Raw genomic sequence first — 15,389 nt, 5'->3', positions numbered from 1 at the left:
CAGTTTTGTGTCCTTGAGGATAATAAGGAGATATCAGTAATATGAAATTGTCAACAAAACATCTCAAATGTTTGACTGTAGTCAAATAACTGTAATAGCCAGTTCCATTATCTATCTTAATCTGATATGGAACACCAAGCACAGGAAAATAATATAGGCAATAACTAATTATATTTTTAGTTGCTTCTCTTGTTAAAGTAGTTGCAACTAGAAAACCTAAAAGGTGTCAAGTCACATGTACACGTTTTAATTTTTTAAAATAAAAAATGAGTAACATCTATTTGCCAAAATTGATTACATATATGTCCTCAAGGTTTAACACCATTATGAAAAAATTGAAGATACTGAGAACAAGTTTTTGTAATTTAACTTGCACAATTTTGAGAAATGTCAAATTGTTGTCTTAAGCTATTACTCTTTTGATGCTGTAAAGAATAAGACTGTATGGCCAATTATTTTTGAAAGGCCTATAATCTTTCTGGTATGTAGTATCTGCTCTGGAATTGTCCTGTAGTTCAGACAATCGAATGAGCCTTTAAATGTCTTATAAAGTTAAGAAACAGTACATGTTTCTTAAATTATGCTTTATTTTTATAAATAAGTATAAAATTTGAGAATTAGCAATATCTAAAAAAGAAACAATTTTAAGCAATTATAAATCATGAGCCATATACTGGCTATGAGTATATAAATTGAAAGCTTGATTTTTCAGCATTTCAAACAGCGGCTATAACACATAATTTAATTATTTGTGTTGAAGCAGGGGAAACTCAAGAAAATAAATACATGATATAATTACATATACTGTCTTCTCAATAGATGAGGCATCTGTAAATATAGTAAATATAGCAAACATCTTTTCTATGGGCTGCATGCATAGTAAATTTTAGGACATATAAAGGCATGCATAGAGAAAAACTGTAACAACCTGTCTTTTGGATAATGATCATCAAATTTGCTTTAAAAGTTTGTCATGTAATAGGCCAAATGGTTAAATAGGTTAAATTGGTTTCACTAACCAATTTAATTGCTATTTGGAATAAGAAATAAACCTTTTATCCAAAATGTTTTTAGGATTCTATCCTATAAACTTGTATTAACACAATAATTTTTTTATAATAGGATGTTTAAACTTTACTTGTAGATGAAGAAAGATAAATCTACCTTAATGGTTTCTTTTGTCAAAGGGCTGCCGTGAGCACGTGCGTAGTAATAACACAAACAGCCAACAATTTTTTATAGTCTATATAATTTATCTGTTGATAACTAACAGCTTACTCTACTTTCAGATAAAGGCCAAACTGAAGGCAACCTTGTCCTCTAACTATTGTTACATACATTAGAGGAACCAAAAGCATCTCATTTTTAACAACTTTGGAAGGAAGCAGCCGCAAAGGAACCAAACAAATTGATCATTTTTTTTTTTGTTAGCACGTACAGTTATATCATCATGGAGGGAAGTAGGCATAATTTTAATCATTATAACTCTTGGCCCACAGACTGTTGTAAATGTCTTTGGGTCTTAGAATTACCCCTCCTCCCCAGCAAGAAACATCTTTCTAGGAGCTGGTCTTGAAGACCCAGGACAAAAAGAACCTAAGCTTCTGCTGAGCTCAGTCTGCAATGTCTTAATTCAAATGTAAATGTTCTTAATCTCACCTGTTTTCTGAGGCCTGACTAGGCCTGTACTGTGCTGCAAGGTTTTTTATTTTTATTTTTTATTTTTTCTAACTTTAACCCTATGTGCTGTATCTTTTTTTTTTTTTTTTTTTTTATAAACATGGGCAAATCAAAAAATCTCAAACTCTCGATTAAACTGCCAACTGTAACCAATGGAATATTGGCAGTTTAACTATATTTTTAAGCTTCTTTTGCAACATTAGAGTATAACCATAATTTTGAGAAACAAAACCAATTTTTAAGCAATCCCTTTTTCTCTAAAATCAACACCAAGTAATTACCTTTATGTTACAAGGTTTTGCTGTCAATTCTTATATATGAATATGAAGACCCCCATACTCGGGAGACCCTTCCTCAAGTCTCAGGAAATCACAACCACCCAAAGATCACAAGAAACCATACCTGGATGCAATCAGCAGAGGTTTTATTAGGGAAGAAACCTGGCAGCCAGGGGTCTCTCCACGCACTCGTGCAGGAGTGGGGTTCGACCCCAACATCCAGTCTGTGGAGGGTTTTAAAGGGAAAAAACCACAAACCTGGGGAGTGGGGAGGGGGTGAGGGGTTGTCAAGGATACACAACATAAGAATAGTGAAACATTCCAGAGAAACTCACCCTGAATGGTTAGTGTCATGTGGAAATCACCCTGCATTCTTCTCAAAAATGTGATTTTTATCATGTCATTGTGACCTATCCTGCCATTACCAACTATTTCAGATTAACTATCTTCCGGCTATAGCCCCACCTAGGTGGCAGCATCTTTATCTGTAGTCAGGAATGTGTCTTCCTGCCTTGGGCCTCTCCCACCCATAGGTGGGCCTATTGTTTGAGGCTTGATTCAGGGAATAATATCCTCCCATCCGGAATGTGCTCCAGGGAAGTAAAGGCCTAAAATCTTATTTTCAGTTCCTCGTTCTGGAATCTGCACTTTTCTGCCCAGATCTAAGGGCAAAGAATCTACACATATTTCATAAAATGGCCTTTATAATTTTTCACTCTACATATACATGATAGTGTAGCATTTAATATCTCACTAAAGAGGCATTGTTTTTAAATCTTATCTTTATACATCTGATCTCTGAATGACTCCAACCCTGAGTTATCAATCTTACGTCAACTTTTTGTTACCAAGGTTGTAAATTTTTTAATCATATCCAATAACTTATAGGCCTTTTAATCATACCCAATAACTTATAGGTCTATAACCAAGATATTTAGAACATATTTATACTTTAAAACCAATTAGAAACAAAATTGAAGTGACAACACATCTTATATATTTAAACCAAACAAAATTTCTTGCTTTCTCTAGCTGTAATTTTAAGATAAAGGCACCTTGTCACAGAGATTTTCCTATGACAAACAACTCTTAGCTTCCTTATAGCATCTAAAAACCTGCTGGTCCCTTTAAAAGCAGCTTATACCAACAATCAACTGTTAGGCTTTTCCAGCTCAGCTTGACTCTTAGCTACAGGTGTTAAGAAAACTTATCAGCCGCTGCTCTGCATATTAAGACTGCCTTTGAAACCAAGTTACACTAGACTAAGGGTTGGATATAGCAATTTTAACGATCTTTTGAACATCAAACATAGAACACCAATCATTCAGACAACGAAACAAAAAACACACACGTGGACACATGTGGACATTGGCATGCCAAGGACAAACAATAAACAATGAAGGCAGAATTATGGATATTACTCAGTGCTCTGCCCTTTTTAGTTTTCAAATTCTTTTAAACCCTGCTCCTCTCGCCTGAGGCAGCTCTTGGGCTGCGGGCAAATGCCGAATATTCTCCTATCCCAAATCACTGTCATCTCCTAGATGAGCTTGCATCTGGTCAATGGTCACTCAATCTAGACCCGTATCCCACTGAAACACACTTCCTGCAAAAACAGCCATAACTTAACTAGCATCAGTGCTGTTCGTTGTTCACCAAGTGCTCTGGATACTCTGCTTTTTCTTTCATTTTCCGTGGAGCTCCACCAAGACAGTGTTCCTCAGCTGGTCTTCCATTCTCAGGTTCCATGGGTAGGTGCCATTCTGTAGCCACCAGCGGCTACGGGAACTGGGTTCACCTGAGACGAAGGCTGGGAATGAAAGGGAATGGAGGGCGAGAGAAATGTGGGGCCAAGACAACGTATTCTGATCAAGGCCCGAAGTTTAATATTTTGCTTTCACATATAAAGGGGGAGCCCCACCCCCCAGAGTCTCTTCTCAGTTCAGCCCAGGGGCTGAGCAAGGAGCTGAGCAAGGAGATAGTAGCTAGAAGGTGTCAAGGCAAGCTCAGCAGGCGGTCCATTCTTCTTAGCTCCTGTAGTAGACTGCAGGGCTCCAAGGCCAGCAACGCAATACCTTCTCCTAGGTCCTACTGTTGTTTGGTCTATTGTGGTAAATGGCTAGCAGGCCTGCTCAGGCCTGGGGGAAGGGCACACTATTCCCTTAACTGGGCTGACTTATCTGGCCTCAATGGGAGAGGATGTATCTACTTCTATAGTAACTTGAGTTCCATGGGAACTTCTCAGAGTTGAAAGGGAGGTGGACGGGGCTGTATGGGGGGAATAAGGAGCTGTGTCAGGATGTAAAGTGAATAAATAAGTAAATTAATGGAAATGGAATGGTAAAAGTTGTAGGTATGTATGTGTATGCACATGTATGTCCATGTCTGTGTATACATATATAGAGACATATGCACATATGTGATATGTCTACATGTGAAGCTGTATGTGTATATTTGTGCAGTTTGATTGTGTGTGTGTGTGTGTGTGTGTGTGTGTGTGTGTGTATTGTACCAAGCAATGAAGAGACAATATGAAGACAATATGACAATTGAAGACAATATGAAGTCCCAGGCACTGTGGGAAAATAACAGAGCCCAAAACAGATATCAAAAGATCACTGTGGATAGGAATATCTTTCTCTGCAGTTGACTCTGGCTGAAGGAAACAGTTTAGAGATACTTTTCTACCAATTTAGGAGAAAAAAAACAAGGCATAAGGAAATTGTTTTAAAATAAATAGGAAAGAGTGTTAAGACTGGAAGTTGGTACCTTAGGTGTCAACTCAGGCACAGTACTTAAATATCTACATGATATTATATTTATGTTTTCATTGTCATTATTCTGAGAATTTTGGTCAGCATTCCACTGCATTAGAGATGCATTTGTTACTTGATGTGATTGTGGTGACACGTTCCTTGAACTAGACGTGATTTAGAAGGCACATGCTGTATGAAGTGGATAGCTCTGTGTTGGCAACAGCAGACCCCATCTTTTCCCATCCCTGCCTCTTACTAAAAGTGTGGCCATGGACAGATGATTTAACTAAGAGCCCCATGTCCTGTCAAAATAGAGATCACTGGATTTCAACTGGAGTGTTCCTTTAAAAACCAACTTTACCCAACTAGGTAAATAGGTAACATGCATGCTGTCATAACAGAAATAGGCTTACCATTTGATCTATTTTAAATCATATATGTGGGTGTTATACACCTTTGAATACAGGTATACAGGACATCTACAAGAGATAGTCTGGTGCCCCGCAGCTGGAGTTACAAGCAATCATAACATGGTTGCTTGGAACTGAATTTGACTCGTCTATAAGAACAGTACATGCTCTTGACTGCTGATCCATATATCCAGTATCATAGAAATACTTCTAATAGACTCTCACAGGTGGGCATGTGTTCCAGTACTATAAAACTTACTTCTACACACTATCAGAATCTATTTGTTTATCATGCCTTCTATCCAGTGCTTTTAAAATAATCATAGTTACTTGAGTTTACTGGTCACTTGGGAAGCGCTGAAGAAAAGGTTTTGTGTCTATAAATTCATTATTTTCTCATTTAAAAAAACTATAGGAGTTAAGTGTGATTGGCAGGCAAACTGCCGAAGCATTCTGTATGGCTACAATACACACTGGACAGAGTAGTCTGAGCAATTGTCGGAATCAGTGTCATCCACAGATGGCTAGTTCTGCTGAATGGCCTCATGCCCACTAATGGGAGCCCTGAAAATAAGCTCCACTTGCCAGTGAGGAAAATAATACACAGAGAATGGCTAAAAGTCACATGACAAGTCAGTGGCAGCACGGTGCTACTAATATGGAACCACTCATAGCCATAACCAATGTGTTCTGTGCCTCTCAGCCCTACATGTATTCAGTTGATCCTGATACATATAATCTGCCATAAATACTTAAAATACCAACGAATAGCTTAGGAGATCTCATATCTATTCCTAGGAAGAAAGAAAAAAGGAACACCAGAACTAATGTTAACAGAAAAACCCAATAAATGTCCAAGAATATCATGAGAATAAGCCCTAATCAAAATAACGCCATAGCAAACATTTTAGAAACAAGCTGTGAGGTAGTTAATTAGCGGCCAGGGGCAGAATATAACTTTATTTATAATGAAGCACTCAGTAGCATCTCATTCACGTCTTTTCATAAAAGTAAATTAATTAAAATGGGCTTCAATAATAGTTCCTATTACATAGATTGAAACGTGGTCCCAGGTGGCTCTTTCTCACATACCCTGTGTCTATTCTAGGGATCCTTATTAGCTGAGGAAATGCCAAAGTTGACACTGGACTCCTCTCACTGCATTACTTTTATTAACGTTCTATAAAGGGTGTCCTTGATGAATCCTAATGAAATTTGCAGAGCAGAGTCTGTTCAGTGCAATTGCTAAAAAGCCCCAGAAGTGACTCTAGAATGCCAAGTAGGAATAGCCTTTTTCCAGCAGTTTTTTAGAGCAAAGGTCCTAAGCCTTGTGGTAGAGTTACTTTGCCAAGCAATATGGCAGGACAAAGACTGTAAAGTAGGATCATGTTTCTTGTCGCTTAAGCAAGAGTTCCAAAGCCTGCCTCTCTACACCCTTTCCTTTTTCTTTCTGCTTCTCCTTTCTTTCTCCTCTTTCTGCTCCCACATCTTCTCTCTTCTCTGAAGTGCTTTCTGTTCTCTACATCACTGTTTCTCTGTCCCTCTGTGTCTCCCCCCCTTCTCTTTCTTTCTCTCTCTCTCTCTCTCTCTCTCTCTCTCTCTCTCTCTCTCTCTCTCACACACACACACACACACACACACGCCACTTTTTTTTCTGTGTGTACCTCTCTCTCCATCCTTCTAAAGTCCCTTCCTCATCCTCCTCAAAAACATCACTAAATATAACTACATAGTTGCTTTTCTCATTGTTTTGGTGAAATGCCTGACAGAATGCTGCTGAAGGGAAGAAAGGTAAATCTGCAGTACATCCCGCCTAGAAAAGCCTGGTGCTAGGGCATGGGCTGCTTACTCTATCTAGGCAAAACTGGAAGCAGAGAGAGATGAATTCTAGTACTTACCTAGCTTTTTTCTTGTTATTCAGCTTGGGGTCCCAGCACATGTAATGATGCTGTCCACATGCAGGATATATTCCCTCACTGAAAATGCCCCAAGAGTGAGTTTCACTAAGGCCCTGGGAGAGAGATTACTTAATTTAATCAAATTAATGATTGACATTATCCATCTAAACAGCAATCATAAACCTGCACTCCTCTTACATGCAGTCATTTGAATGCTGTTCAGCACTGTCTAGTGCTTGTCGTCAGGAATGCTATTGTAGAGGGACTGTTCGCCTGCAGGCCTTGCAGAGTATATCCGCCACACCTTACTGCAGTTACCAGAGACGCTATATGAGAAACTCTTTTCCCCAGTTTCCAAGTGGAACTGGAGCTCTGATAGACTAAAAACAAGTATGTTACCCCCAGAAAAATGACATACAGCTTGACAGCGGCAGAAGCAAGGACACGAGCACAAAGGCAGGAATGTTACTTCCGTTATTCCTGGAGAATACAGAAATGGGAACCCACTAGACATCATAGATTACATTAGCGGTGAATGGCACAGTAGAGTTCTGTGACTCTGCAGAAGTACACATGGAATAACAGACAGGAATACATCTAGGGCAAATCGTTTCTCTTTTACAGAGACGGTAGCTCTCTGAACCAACGGAAGCAAACAGAACACAGGGCTGCAAGCAGACAGGGCCTATAATGCCCGTTCCAAGCTTCAAGTAGATTGCAGTGATCACAGCTTACCACACAGGGGTGAATTATGGGTCTGTACCTCTCACATGGGCATGGGTCCTGTTGGGCTGAGCTGTGGATCCTGTGTGTCTGACACGCCAGGTGGCTGGAATCGTTGCTCTGGGGAGTAGAAGCATGGGAATTTGACTAAGTTCACTCCATGCGGTGCTAGGCAGATGCTGGGCTATGAGAAGCCGTGGGGCTCTGCCTGGGCGTGGAGAGGTCTCAGCTAGCTGGCTTGAGTTGACAGGCATCCGTAGCAGTAATGTAGAGAAGTCCTCCAGGTTGGAGATTAGGCAGCTCAGTAGTTGAACCCCCTCCACAGTTCTCCAGGCGGCCCCAAAGACAAGAGGAAGCCCATGGTTTTAAAAGTTTTATTGTCATGGTGGAAAGTAGATGTAGCTGTACCCCATGTCCTCCATGACTGAAAGGCACTGATCAATGGAGGTCTTCGGCCTCATGTCAGGAGCCTGGAGTCTGGGAGCGTGGCGAAATGTATGCCATCCCTTGAGGGATACCTGTTGGGTCTCCAGCCATCGCTAGCCAGTGCTCCACCAGAAACCATGCTATCCTTTCACAGTCCCACAATTAATGACTGACCCACCAAGTCCTGACAGTTATATAATGTTAAGTTGGGCCAGCTCCCACCCATTTACAGAAACAAGTCCTTAAACTTGCAGAAATGTTATGTCTAGTTGACATCAAGTTGGAAACTTCAAATCAGACATAAAAAGAACGTTTACACCTCAGTAATTGGAAAACTTTATAATTCATAGTCTGTTGCCCAGAGTTGATTGTGAGACATTTTTCAGCATGACACTGACTCTAACATGATGATTTTATCTTTCATTATTACCTGATATATCTTAGATAGTATAACTCTACAAAACATTCTAGGTTTACTTATAAGAAACCGTGTTCCCAACTCAGAAAGTTTTAGAGCTATAAGTGGAGACATTGGGACACTAAACTGTCCTATATGTCCAATATGGCCCACACACGTATGGTGAATGGCTCCTACTATGGTAATTACAGGGACTAGAGACATTTTGAAAATGGAAGAATATTACTATTAGGAGGCATAAGGAAAGAAATAATATTGCCTATCAGTACTATGTCCTCTCACAAATCGCCTTTTCTCACAGCTTTGAGGTAGTGCTATTTCTTGATAGAAATTAAGTATCCAGAATATCCTATTTTCTTGAGATATCTTAACAAGGGAACACTAACTTGGGTTTGCAACCCCTCCTCCTCTGACTAAGCCTCTCACAGTGCTCCTAAGATAAGAAAGAGCTACACATCTTCAAGAACAGGGAGAGAAATGAATGGATTATCGCGCTCACTTTGTCCTCCCTCAACCATCTGGTTCCAAAGAGGAGTTCAATTTGAGACCTTCCCCATTGCTTCTCCTAACCCAGGAAGAGATAAAGGAAGTAACACAGAGATGAAGTGTGCAGTCTACATTCAGCTTATAAAGCAGTATCATGAGTGTGTGAACCCCATCACTCATGAGACCTGCAGGACCTTGAATGAGCCTTCCCTCCTTTCAGCTTTGGCTTCCTTAGCTGTAAAAGGAATGCACCATCCAAAAGCAAGCCCCATGACTACACACAATGTCTTGATTTTTTTTTTTTTTTTTTGGTTATAACCAGGGGCTGCAGATAGCTTTGACACTTGAAAGAATAATGGATGATCTCCATGTTTAGTACAGGAATTGCTATAAGGATAAAATGAATAATAATAGGTATATCTAATTCTGCCAGAGCCTCTATTTTCTCATTGGTAAAATAGAAATTTATAACACAAGCATCAACTTTTCTGCATCGCTGTGGTTGTTAAGTGAAATCCTAATTGAGACCCAAATTGCAAAACGTATGCTAAGATAAGGTAGAGTGGCTTCTAAGCCTTTTAAGAGACAGAAAATGCCCATTTTATAAGGCATGCTGACATCCAATAGAGACCAAACAATGCTTCAAGGTTGAAGGCAGTGTCCAGCTGGCTCCATGACTGCCATGATGAAAGCCTTCATGCCTCACTGGGACTCCTGAAGCACCTCAGCAAACTCAGCAGCTCTGTCTAAAGTCATCTTTCATAAACCCCATTGAATCTGGGAGTTTGTCAGTAGAAGATGCATTGTCTATGATATTAGACTGGGCTAGCTCAGAATCTAGCAGTTTGGATACTTTTTTTCATGCTTGAAAAGAAACCATGCAAAGCAGAAGAAATGGAATTCTCTAACCAGACTTGCATACATGGCCTGAAGTTTAACCTTGCACAATATACTTCTTATGACTCGTTTTCATCATTTGGACAGTGCTGGTGATAGCATAAGGTCAGTGTCAAGATTCCACAACGCCCTCAGCAAATGTAGTTCACCTCCATAATGAGCTCCCTTCCATTTCTTCCTCTCCCCTGGAGAATTAATGGCACTGTTTCTCCCAGGTTCCTGAAGAGTAGTCAGAGCTACACGTCTTACCTTGAGGTAAAATGTGTAGCTCTGTCCAGTTGACCATTTACCTAGATTACTTGAAGCTCTTCTCATGTAAGTAGAGAGAAATAGACATCACTTCAGCAAGAAGGAGTAACTAGAGTCATCAGTTCATAACTTGGTATTGATCTGATGATAAATATGTAATTAAAAGCTATTACCATTTAGAGAAATTAGTAATCGCTAATATTGAGTGTTCAGCATGAACTTGGCTCAGCATTTGCTTATGTGATCTTTACAGCCCTGCAGAGGCCTCATCCTCCTTTTCATTACATCTGTGAAAACAAATTCAGAGATTAGTGGCACTGTCCTGAGACCTATAGCTACTAAGTGGAAGCTCCTGACTTCAGCGTCAGTGCACATTCTGTGCCTCTCTCTCAGCAGGACTAAGCAAGCACATGTGCTGATGTAAGTTCAATGTCTATCCCAAACCCAAGGAGCTGATGTCCTTCACCTTATAGAAGCAAAGGATGCTTTCTCCAAGTCAGTCCCCTCCTGTAAACCACTCGTTCAACAGTAGAGAGAGTGTGGTTTACAAATCAATGACCACCACATCATTCTTGTCATGCCACCAGCAGCTTTTATAGATTGAGTAATCTCTTTTCTAAACAGAGTCATTTGAAGTGCTTAAATTACAGATAATTCTAATTACAGATAAATTCTAAGATAAATTCTATTTTTTCCATAAAACTGTACTATTTTCTCTTCTATCACAAGAAATGCCCTTAGAAATCCACTTATTGATTGTTGAGTTATTTGTCCACAGACCTGTCAAACAATAATAATAGCTATTATTATTTAGAGGGTTTTATTTAAAATAAGTATTAAATGGAAGCCTACCATGAGTCAGTCTGTTGTGCTCTATCATAAGGGAGCAGGTTTGGAGGCCAATGCCCTCTCCCAACCAGAGAGGCCTAGGACATCTCAGCAGTTTTTCTGGACTCTTAGAGTCCTCTGGGGACAGCCACAGAGTTGTGAAGCAAGAAGTTCAGTGAGCTTTGTTTTTAACACAATACGTACTTTGGAGTGAAGTGACTTATATACTAAGTGCTGTACTAAGAAAACATGAAAAGCTCCTGCCTTCAGGAACCTCACGTTGATGGAGAAGAGAGAGGATATGGCGTGTTGATGATATAAGAGATTTGTAATCATTGTCTTTCGTTATGGCTGACTGAATACAGAACAACTCATCTGGGGCTCCTCAGTGGAAGAGCTAAGCAAGCGCTGACCATAACTTCCTTGTGAACTCTGACAAGGTGCACAGACCTCCTAAGAGCTGGTCTTGAAACACTGTATTGGTGGTTACTTGTAAAGAGGATCTGTGCTGTGCATTATTCATTACTTTTACATAGTTTTATTCTTAGCTTTTACTTAAATCAAATCCCAAACATAACAAAATAGAGGCAATGAGCTGAGGAAATTTTAAGTGTCCTTACGACTTTCATCTTGTAGAAGAAAATGAAAAATGTCTCTTTCATTAAGACACTCCAGTGCCTTCCTGCATAGTGTTAATTACCTAATGATATTAGCACAGCGTGCTGTCTAATACTCCCTCAGATTCATTAGCAAATCACTTTAACATCTGTCATCCCCTTTGAGGCTCACAGCAACACAGGCATGCCTCATTTTACAATCACTGAACCTCTAGGTCAGCCTAAGCTATCTGCCCAGGGGGCCACACCACTGTACTTTCTTATACAGAGTCTCTGGGGTACCAGTTTAGTGCTGGAATTCTGCTTGTTGACTCTGTGGCTACAGGAAAACCCAGTTACTTTCCTAAATGCTGGGCCTTCATTTGCAATCAGAAACCAAGTATTCCAGACATACATTATCTCTCTCATTCTCTCTCTCTCTCTCTCTCTCTCTCTCTCTCTCTCTCTCTCTCTCTCCCTCACTCCCTCTCCCACTTAATTATTAAAATTATGTTATTACTCAAATCTTGGAGTTTCAAATAAAAGAAGTAAAAGGCAATCAAATAAGTTCCCAAGGGAATGCAGCCAGTGATCAGCAGAGTAAGACACAAACTCAATAAACTGGTGTTGAAGTATGAGATACTAACCCTTAAGCCATAGTGACAATCATGTAATGAGAAAAATGTAAGTTCAGACAGATGGTTTTATCAATTGGGATAATGTAATTTGTGTTGAAATAATTGTAATATAAAGTACATTGGTTAAATGGTCATGTGATGTTTACACTTGTTGAGATCTTACTCCAAGTAAAAGAGGCGGGACCTGCTGTCTCAGACTTAATCATGTGTATCACAAATGTCTTGGCATCCCTTTTCCAGGAGCAGGCTGGGTTTCTGACCCTGTAGTAAGGCAGAAGGAAAACAACCGACAGCTGAGGATATGCAAAAAACATTGCAACCTTAAAAATAGGAATGCCTAAAGGGTATATCTGCTGTGGGAACAAGATGAGGCAAGCTCAGATGGGGAGAGAATTCTCTGCATTTCTCAGAAATCCTCAGTTGGGAACTTTACTTTGACTCTTTCAACAGGGATTTCTGAGTCATCTTTGCTAGATGTTATAAGAACCTAATTTGATGATATTTTGCTACCTATCTCCGGTTCATTTTTTTTTTTTTTTTTATTAGAAAGCCTTACCTGAAGGGAACTCTCTCTGCTCTGCCCAGCACTCTCAGCTGGAATCTCCATATTACTATCTTAAAGGGATTTCTCCGGGTGTTGTGATCACCCAAAATCATAATATTATCTAACTGCTAATTGCTGTTTTTTTCTTTTTCTTGTGTTTGCTACATGCTTAATAAACACACCCTTTCAAAGCCTAAGTATGGCTATGGTAGATCTTTCTCCAGACAGAACAATGACATGTCTCTGAACAGCTCTGTGATTTGAATAGCTGATTTTTTCACTCACATTTCATATCTGTTATGGGATGGGAAAAAAATGGAAAGAAACCAATCATTGTCCTGATCCAAGGATCATAGATAAGAAGCTCTATTTCACTACAGACATCCTGTCCGGGTCCCTGCTTCTTATTTTCTTATTAACCCTGTTATTTTCCTGAGCCTTGGGTATAGGAGTTGTGTTGTAGATTTGTGCATTTAAATGAAAAATGACAATACATGCTTGCTGAAAGAGAGAAAAGTGGCCTCACCACAGACAAGTCCCTCTGATAGGCTAGCCATTTTCACAAACACAACTCTAAACACATATGAGCAACACTGAATGAATAATACTTGAAATATGTTTATAATTCAAAACATTTTGTTCTCCCAGTTTTGAGTGAGAGCAATGAATTTGAATATAATTTTTAAGTTATTATACAGATATCCCTCAGGCTAGAATAGGGCTGCATCTCAAGGAGCCCAGAAAATATAATAAGTTGAGAATGTTTTCAAACACCTCATCTGCCAGACACCATAGTTATGCAAGAGTTTTCCACTGTTGCGGAGTAACTGGTTGTTATTGGGATCACATGGTTATGTGGGAGCTGCTTCTTGCTGCCTGTGCCCAGTGTTGAAGGAACTGCTGTACACATCCCTGACCCAGAATTTAAAATTGGAATCCAGAATTCAAAGTGTGGTTTCTAATGAATAATGAACAAAAAGAAATGTGTATTGTCATAAAGTCAAGAAAACTGTTAAGACAAGCCATTGTCATTTGGACCCCATGTATTATGTAACACTGTGAGCCCAGAGTCAGGTCCCAAGCTTAATTATTTTATACCAGGATTTCAAGGTCATTGGAAATAGATCTGAATCTTAAAGAGGTAGACAGATCTCATAAGACCTATGTCCTTGGCTGTCACGGCATGCATATACATATACATATATAATCAGTTATAATAGAGTGCTGGGTAAGTCTGCCAGGTAAGTTTTCTTCTTCCTTGACATCCATCAGTTATCCTTACACTGTCCTTAAAAGAAAACATATTTTTCTGTCTTTAGTAAATGGACTCATACTCCATAGACAAAGCTCTTTATTTTAAACATTGCTTTAAGATTCACAGACATTTAGTGCAACAATTTTGTTAAATTATATAGCTTGTGTTTGACAAGATTCCTTTAAATAAATATTTTCCAAACTTCCACTTTTAAATGTTCACCTCAGAGTAATGTATTCATGTCTAAAAATTAGTTTCTCTCCCTCTCTCTCTTTCTCTCTTTCCCTCTCTCTCCTCTCTGTCTCTGTCTGTCTGTCTGTCTGTCTGTCTGTCTCTCTCTCTCTCTCTCTCTCTCTCTCTCTCTCTCTCTGTGTGTGTGTGTGTATGTCTGTGTGTGCGTGTGTAACCACACAGCTTTAGTTTGAAGTGGCAAATTCGCAAATTAAAATGATCTTTCTCAAATATTTCTGAGAGGGAATATTATTAATGACAGCATGTTATAGAAAAATCAGTAAGTTTAGAGCTTTTTTTTAGGTCTTTTTTACCAATGAAAAAGGAGAAAACTTCACATTAGTTTGACAATTCTAAGTATCTTTGGAAAAAACCAACCATTATATTTTTGTATCAATGAAAAGATTCCAAGTTATATACTTTTGAAATATTGTATTCTATCATTTGAAATTCTACAGGAATATCTTTTAATCATAAACTAGAATTGCCCAAGATGCTTTTAAAATAAAGGAGGGATGAACACACTTATACCTGGAGAAATTCCTACCCTGGCAGCATCATTCTCTTTGCTCAAGCTGCTTCTTCAATGTCCATGATACATAACTCAATATGGACAATCTGAGTAAAGAATCTTAGTAAGTCCTTCCAAGGTTAGGACCAAGATTAAGGGCACTGAAGTCTGTTCAAGGTTAATACCTAAATGCATTATATGGGGACCCAGTATTTTTCCTGACTTCCTATAAATGAACTAGTTAGGCCCTGGGTTGTAAGCAGTATATTTCAGAAGCTGTTACTTTAAGGAGTAAGAGGTAAGGAAAAGGTTTCAATCAGGAAATGATTGAGTGATGAGACTATGTTTTTATTTGGAAGAAATCTCTGGAAGCCATTTCCAATAGCAGAAACAGGCATCCCAGACTACACACAAGGCTTGATTGAACAAAAGTTATAACAGAAGTCTAACTATATGAGAAGAAAAGTATAAAGCTTTGGGTTGGGAATAAAGCGTGCACTGATGTATGGTGTTAACAAACTACCACAAGTTTATTCATAGTTGGGTACAACCACTGCTGGTATCA

At 39.1% G+C, this 15,389-nt stretch overlaps 1 protein-coding gene across 3 annotated transcripts in view; it reads left to right on the top strand.

The window, feature by feature from the left end:
- Positions 1-15,389, top strand: part of Adcy8 (adenylate cyclase 8) — a 215,879-nt gene that overhangs the window by 108,915 nt on the left and 91,575 nt on the right. The gene's annotated exons all lie outside the window — the stretch shown is intronic.

Source organism: Arvicanthis niloticus, chromosome 13 (assembly GCF_011762505.2).
Source record: "Arvicanthis niloticus isolate mArvNil1 chromosome 13, mArvNil1.pat.X, whole genome shotgun sequence".
Lineage (NCBI taxonomy): Eukaryota > Metazoa > Chordata > Mammalia > Rodentia > Muridae > Arvicanthis > Arvicanthis niloticus.
The sequence above is the reverse complement of the archived record's forward strand: the minus strand, read 5'-3'. Positions and strand labels throughout refer to the sequence as shown.